The following is an 8355-nucleotide window of genomic DNA, read 5'->3' on the forward strand; positions in this document are numbered from 1 at the left end:
AGCTTGTGAGAAGCTTTCACATTCTTTTCTTGCATATTGATAAAAATTGTAAAGTTATGTTTTATGTGGGATTTATTCCTTTGTAACTTTTTCACACATTCTAGTTTTGAAGGTTGAGTTCAAGTGAAAGGTATCAGTTGACTGGCTCTGTTAAATGTCTCTGCTTGGATAAAAATGGCCCTGCCGTGTTAGAAGGAAGTGAAAAACTGTGAGAGAGCCATGAAATTTCTTGAAAAGGAAACTGTGAGTGCCATTAACATTTCCCCCACACAGAGTTGCAGGAAAACAGGTCTCTCCAGATGTTCAGTGAAACTTTCAGCATGTACTGGAAGAGAAGAGTCAAATATAAGTAAAGCTCTATAAGAGGTTTGATTGTCTGATTTATTTTTCCCACTCTGGGCACCTAATTTTGTTATTAATAATTAGGATAATTATTAACTCTGCTCTCATAATAATTTATTCTACTTAGCAATAATTAAGTGGAGTTTAGGCTCCTGAAATATCAGTCTACAAAAGCAATTTTCAGTAAGTGTTCTGCATAAGAGTTTTCTTAGGAAATATGCTGTGAAAAATAAAAGACCCAGTGGCCAAATTCGTATGAGACATACATCACATTTGAAACTTCTTTGGGGGACTGCAAATGCATATTGCCAAGTTATGTGGTTTATTTATATGAACCTGTCATATTACTTACCAAAGTCTTCTCTGCTAAAGTTTAATTGATCCATGTCAATGTACTTATATGTAAGTCTACAGGTGATTAAAAACATGGACAATATGAACAAGAACTTACTTTACAACCCTGGTTCTTCCACTTGGAAATTGACCTCTTTTAACTTTACTTTTCGGATCCACAAATGGAGTTAACAAAAAGTTATTGTGCAGAACTATTAAGTTCACAGTCACCAATATATATAAAAATAATGAGTTCTGCACCGGGAAAGTGAACAGCTAAGTGAGTAAGCTATGATTATGATGCATTTTAAATAAACAAAAAAGATATAGAAAAATTAAGAATTGTAAACAAAGATATCTTCTTGCTTCTTCATTTAGTTCTGGAGATAGATTAAGAACAAGGACCCAGAAAAAACGATTTTGTATGGGTAAAAATTAAAGGCAAATGAAACCAACACCTTTAGATATTCTTTGAATAGGTTTTCACATCGTCTCCATCAATGGTGCCCTCTCTGCACCCTACTATCTTTCCCACCAATGTCCTACGATGCTTCTATTTCCTTTTGACCAATTACTCTATGATCTTCGGCAAAAGCTTTTCTGCAATTCCTATATTTCACCCCTACTATTTTTTTCTCAGTGATGATTGTGCCATGTCGTAGAATGCAACCCCTGATCTATAATGCTGAGCAGAGCTCATAGAGATACACTTTATTTTTGAGGAGAGACCATTTTTTTTTTGCCCTAAATAATATTCAAGTTAAATTTGGAATTTCTAGAATCTGTGTTTTCACTATTCCGCTGAGCCTTAGAGAAATTGGTAGGTTCAAATTTTCATTTAGATTCTGCTTTAAATACTAAATTGAGTGAAAATAAAGCAAAATAAAGAATCAAATTACTTGCACATTTTTTGAAAGTGGTCTTATAACTGGCATTGATGCTCAGAGATTCCATCTTAAACCTGATTAAACATTAATCATGATTCATTTCAAAGAAAGGTAGACATTGTGGTATAATGACTGAGCACATGAACTTTGATGTTAGAGATGAAGATCTTCTTATTGAGGTTGCTCAGTTGGTCACTAAAGACCCCACGTTTTATCTATAAAATGAAAAATTAAAACTGAAATCCTAAAATGTATTAAGATTAAATAAAATAAACTATTCTAGAAAATAGAATAATTTCTATTCTAGAATATACAATAATAGAATAATTCTAGAAGATAGAATAAAATCGAATAACTTTATTATTTTATGAAATTGTGAGGGGCAGAGAAGACAGATCAATGGTCTATGAAACATGCTATACATGAAAGAGTGTAAGATTCAATTCATAGCATCCCCTGATCCCTGAATACCAATACCACAAAACTCTGAGAACTGTGTTGAAAGTAGCACCTAAATCTTGCCAGATTAAGACGCCAAAATAAACAAAAAGTGAGGTTTCAGTAATCTATAAAATGGAAAACTGTAGTAGTGTTATTTTTCTTATCAAAGCCACCACCTCCTGGTGAGTTGGTATTACTCCTGACTCTGTGTTCAGTGATAAAATGTGGTTTGGGGAATAAAACATAGATTTTTAATTAATAGAGATTGCTAACATCAAATAAAATATTGAGCTATATATTGTGCCCATTAAGTTATCAGTCAATCTTGTGTCCCTTAAGGAGAGTAGAGAAGCCAGAGAGATGGGACAAGGATAAGGTATGGCAGTGTATATGAACCCCTGACACACATATACACACACCTTTTATACACTTAACATTTATATGTCTCTATATGTTAAAATGTTTTTAAGCCTTATCACATGTGTGTTTGTTGTCATTATACCAGATCTAGACGACACTGTTGCTTGTTGTTCATGCTTGAACTAAAGCTCCATGTTTTGATTTAGGGTTTTATGAATTCTTCCTTTGTTGAAACCATTAAGGACATACCTGTATTTCTCTAGAAACTTTGTTGGAATGTTAAAGCTGTGCAGAGGAGGACCATAGACCTGGACTCATTAGTCTGTCCCAAAATACATGACTTAACAAAAAATAAAGATATTTAGTTTCAATCCTATCCTAAAATAGGAAACAAAGTTATGATTTGAATTTTATAACTTCTAGGAGGATATTTTTTGATCCAAAGATTAGTGACAAATGAATATTCTTCCTGAAATGTACAGTGTATTGTAGGACAATAGATTTGCTGTCTTTCTAGGACCCTCACTTGTGGTTTTGTGTTTGTTATTTAGGGTTGCTACACCCAATGGTGCTCAGGGGTTACCTGGTTCTGTGCTCAGAAATCACTCCAGACAGGCTTGGAAAAACATATGGGAAGTTGAGGATCAAATCCGCATTCTTCCTGGATCAGCCACCTGCAAGGTAAGCACCCTACCACTGTGTTACCATTGAGTACCACTCCGACCTAGGACCCTCTCTTGTACAGATCTCAGAACATTTTATTTTCACCTTTCATAAGCACAAGGTAATATCAATTGTATCTGAGTATATTCTAAATTCCCTTGTGTAGGAGGCCCATCCTCACCCCTGTAAATGTTAGTTTGTGCGTTTTTAATTTGTTTACATGGCAAAAGGTGAATTCTCTTTTGATCATTTGGCAAAATGTGTCCATTTATGAGCATGTCTAAGAGTTTCTTATAGGGATTGTTTGGGGTTTCTATAGAGTATATGAAAATTTGACACCCCGAAATTAATCTTTTTACCAAGAGATTCATCTGATGGAAGGAATTTCAGAAGACTGAATGAATTATGTAAACTGTGAACATTAAAACTAGTAAACCTAGATTCGAAATATTCAGTCTCCTTCCCTTTATTTGGAGAATAGAGAATTTCAATATACATACCTTTGCTTTATTTCCCTAATAACCTCACTAATTGGCTTACCTTTTTTTCTACTCATCTCTTTTCATAAAAAGTGCTTACATGGCTTTTAAATCAATGTGAAAAAAGTTTTGTCTAGAAATAAGCAGCCCAGTGAACCCGCAATGATTTCAATAACACTATAGTGAGATAAAACAATGATCACAAATTGACCTTATAGATCTATTTTTTGATTATTTCATTTATTTGTGTGACATAATAGGTAATATGAAATGAATTTGTTTTGTTTGCTAAGGGTGAGTTGGATGAGAACTGGGGACAATGATGGAGGAAAGGTCACAGTGTTGCTGGGTTTGTTGTTGAATTCCTGGCACACTATGTGATGGTAAATCATAGTGTAATAAAATAAAAAGAAATAAATTAAGCCATGTGGGTTTGTTAGTGCTTTTTCTGAATTGCTCTTATGTACATAGAAGGTTTACAGACAAGTAAACTTCTTACTTTTTTCTCTCACCTGTCTGATACTTTTTCATCTCTTACTTTTCTTTAAACAACCTTGAGAAGTGGGAAAAAATTTCCTTTGTACCTCACAGTAGATAAACATATTTTTCCCAACTCTAGTTTCAGGCTAATTTCCTTCAGCGATTCTGGTAAGGTAATAGCAACAATTAGCTGTGGCCAAGACATTGGTCGTCAAACTTTCCCCTGTTTTCAACAGAGCTGATTTACTTTTGCTGATTTTGTGTATTGACTTTTGAATTAAGAAGTGATTGCATATGAGTTTAGTCTTTGTTTAAAAAGTCCTACAGGGGCTGGAGAGATAGCACAGTGGTAGGGTGTTTACTTTACCCAGAACAGATCCAGGTTCTATCCCCTACATCACATATGGTCTCCCAAACCTACCAGGAGTGATTTCTGAGCACAGAGCCAAGAGTAACCCCCGAGCGCCACCAGGTGTGGCCCAAAACTAAAATAATTAATTAATTAGTTAATTAATTAAAATCCTATGTTAGACTCTATAATAGAAAACAGTGATATGTGATGATAAGAACAGAATCTTATTTTGATATATTATATATCATTATATTATTATATAATCGCATATGCTTGCCACAAATTCCCAACTGGACAGTATAAGTTTAAAAGCCCACTTGCATTGCTAATAGACGTTCAAAACTAGAGATGGTGGTGAGTGGAGGAAGAGCATTATTGGGAACAAACCAGCAAGTCAGACAGTCATAGACTCATATCTTTAAAGCAGTCATCTTCTCTGCACAAGCACAAGAGGGATGTTTTAGGGAAAGAGGAAGACAGAAAGAGTAGGTTGCAGGCCGACAGGTCCCAGAATGAGCATTAAAACCCCTCCTGGGCTTATCCACTGAGGTAGACTTTATCATATCTACAAGCTTAAACAAAATAAATGCTTGGGTTTTTAGAGAAGGATAACATGGAAGATGTTTCTTATTACTAGGTTTTGAGGAATAAGAAGAACAAATTAAGAACAAGCTGAGCTTTTCAGTGACAGTCATTCTTGTATCTGCTTTCATAACCATTCTACATACATTCTGTTTAGGTCCCTGTAATAGGAATGTTCTCTCAATGTCAAAGACAATTGAAGCAAGTATACATATGGGAGTAAACTGTATCAGGAACAAGTTTTGCATGGCCATGTGTTCATTAATTCTGATGATCTAGAAAATATTCTCTCTTCTTTCAAAACTGGGCACCTTGTGTCCAAAACGATTCAATAATGCATTATACCACTTTAACTATAGGAAGAGTTCATTGACTGTGTTCATTTAATGGCTATTTTCATTTAACTTTCAAGGACTGTATATCAGGGAGGTAAGAACTTCCTTTATTCTTAAGAGACTTCAAATATGTTTGAATATTGGCTCTGTGGCCAAAACTTGGAAAGCATTTTGAGGAAAGGGATGGGGAAATAGAACTGATAGAGGAGGTTGAAAATATTTGGTACTGCATTGCCCTTTAATGGTGAGGTGAAATGAGAGGACGCTCCACTTCCTGGCTTCAATGTAGGATATGCAGATACCAGGATCTTTAATACAGAAACATGATACCAACAACAAGGCTGTGTGAAAAGTGTGTTGGCACTACGGACAATGTCTTGGATTGGACGATCTAACTTGCCTGGAGCCTAGAGTTGGTCTTATGCCAGGAAACTTCATGGGTAGGGTCTCTTTGTATTTAGGCCAAGGTTATTCCTTTCCATGCCCCTCATATTGTGGTGGGCCTATGCAAACAACAATTGCCACTCTAACACCGTTTTTACTGTGCTCCTTTGACTGTAATCCTTAAAAAAACACTTAAAATTTGAGGTTAACTTAAGCTAATATGCATGTACATGGAAATGTAAAAAATACTATGCCTCTAATATTTAAGGAGTTACGTAAGTTTTATGGCTTTAGATTGCCTTGTGTGCTGTTAAGAAATATTATAATGTGTTACAATCTGGGGACTTGAGGGACAAAATAATTGTACATGGATTCTGTTTTATTTATCTTAATGTTCTTTGGCTGAAAGTTCAAAGTTAAGATATCAGCAAGGGGACTTCTGAGAATTATGTTATAGGTGATTGTCCTTCCACTGTAGCTTTACCTTGTCCTCTTTATTTGCATCTTTGTTCTCATAATTAAAAATAAAAAATAAAAATTAAAAAAAAGAAAATATTTGGTAAAAGAAGAACTGAAAGTAAAGGTAGAGAAAGGGAACAAATGGAAACCAAGAATGAATATGAACAGTAATCCAACTTGGATAATATTTTAAAATGTTTCATGTGAGGTGCCGCATGGCCTCAAAGCAGAAACATGCTAAAGTGAACAATACTGCTTAAATAAACTAGTATTTAAGTCAACTTTTTTATATTAATACTGACTCTGCTTGCCTCTGACAAAGCTCTCTCCCGCTGTTCTATGATTCTATTAGATTAGCTTTCACTCTCGTCCCCCGCAACAAACCAAGATCTTTTTGACTTTGAGCCATTGGATATGCTATCATTTCTGTCAATGGCGATTTTCCACTTGAGCTTCCTGTCTTACTTTAAGTGCTATCTGTTCAGTAATGCTGTTCTTTCTCTCCAAAGGATACTGCCATTTAGACATAAACTAGTTTCTTCTTTAGCATGCTTTCTTATAAAAATTGGGTGGGTCAAAGGCCAATATTTGTCATGGGCTACTGTCCTTTCCTCTAAGCCTAAAAACAATGATAATAGCTTATTATTATCATTATTATTATTAGTTTATTATTAGTTTATTCTTTCCCAAAAGCTAAAGGTTTCACTTTGCTTAGAATTGCAGAATAGATGAAGTATGCCTTAGAGAAGCAGCCATTGCAGGAGTTTTATTGTCCTTGGCACCCACTGGTCTGAAGCCCACCATTTCTTCCATAAAAATATGTATGTGGTAGGGCCAGAGTGATAGCGCACTGATAGGGTGTTTGCTTTGTACATGGTTGACCCAGGATGAACCTCAGTTCCATCTCCCAGAGTCCCAGATAGTCCCCCAAGCCAGGAGCAATTTCTGAGCACATAGCCAGGAGTAATCCCTGAGTGTCACTGGGTGTGGCCCAAAAACCAAAACCAAAACAAAATAAAAATCAGTGAGTGGTAGTGCAGATAAGATGGCTGCTTTGAAGACATAAATACATCGTTTTCCAACCTGCACAGTTATTGCCAATAAAACTTTCAACAATATGAATATGTTTAAAAAAAACAGAAAATGTGCTTCCCTATAACTGAATATCAGTATCAATCCTAGGAATATACACGATATGCTTATGTTTATACTATTTACAATAGTCAATATCTGGCAACACCAAGTGTTGAGAACATATGAGTGTGTGTATGTATGTATGTATATATATATATATCCTTATATATAAAGAAACAGTGGTGTGCTCACTTCAGCAGCACATATACTAAAATTGGAATGTTATAGAGACGATTAGCATGGCCCCTGTGCAAGGATGACATGCAAATTTGTGAAGAAACAGTGGTATATCTATACAATGGAATACTACACAACTGTTAGAAAAAATGAAGTCATGAAATTTGCTTATACATGGATGGATATGGAGAGTATTATACTGAGCAAGATGAGTCAGAGACTGAAAGGTAGATATGAAATTATCACATTCATATGTGGAATATAAACAAAATATAGTATGGTAATAATATTCAGACAATAGAGATGAAGGCCAAAAGGCTCAGTCGATGGTAGGAAGTTTGTCACAATAGTACAGTTAGGTCAGAGAAGAGACCACTATGGCTATGATAGTTGGAAATTATCATTCTGGACATGAACTAAAAAGACTGCTGATGGAGATAAAGTGATATGCATGATACCCCTTCAGTAACTGTACTAAAAACTACTATGTTTAAAAAATTAAATGAAGAGATCTAGAGAGGGAGATAAAAAGAGAGAGTGTAGAGAAAACATCTGCTACATGGGCAGGCAGGGAGAGGGCAGGATGGAAGCTGAGAATATTGGTGGTAGGAAATGTGCACTGGTGAAGGGTGTTGTACACAATATGACTGAAACTCAATTTTGAACAACTTTGTTTGTGGAAAAAAAACAACTGTTTTATCAATAACCTTGTAAACCACGGTATTTAAATAAAGTAAAACAAACAAACTCAACCCATTACTCTTTCTATCATTTGCTAGGCTTTTAAGTAGCAGTAGAATCAGACTGTTGCAAGCATATAGGTAGAGGGGCCATGGCCATGAACTTTTTGGGAAAAAAGTAATAGAACTGAAGAAGAGATTCCATAGTTCTGAAGTAGTCCAAGAGCATATGGATCACATACTCTTATTTATTCATTTATTTATTTA

The 8355-nt window shown here is 35.2% G+C and overlaps 1 non-coding gene across 1 annotated transcript; it reads left to right on the forward strand.

The window, feature by feature from the left end:
* Window positions 1-7415: 7415 nt before the first annotated feature.
* On the forward strand, window positions 7416-7522 carry LOC126009709 (U6 spliceosomal RNA). The gene has a single exon (XR_007495925.1). It is a non-coding gene; the product is annotated as a U6 spliceosomal RNA (small nuclear RNA).
* The last annotated feature ends 833 nt before the right edge of the window (window positions 7523-8355 follow it).

Source organism: Suncus etruscus, chromosome 5, assembly GCF_024139225.1.
Source record: "Suncus etruscus isolate mSunEtr1 chromosome 5, mSunEtr1.pri.cur, whole genome shotgun sequence".
NCBI lineage: Eukaryota > Metazoa > Chordata > Mammalia > Eulipotyphla > Soricidae > Suncus > Suncus etruscus.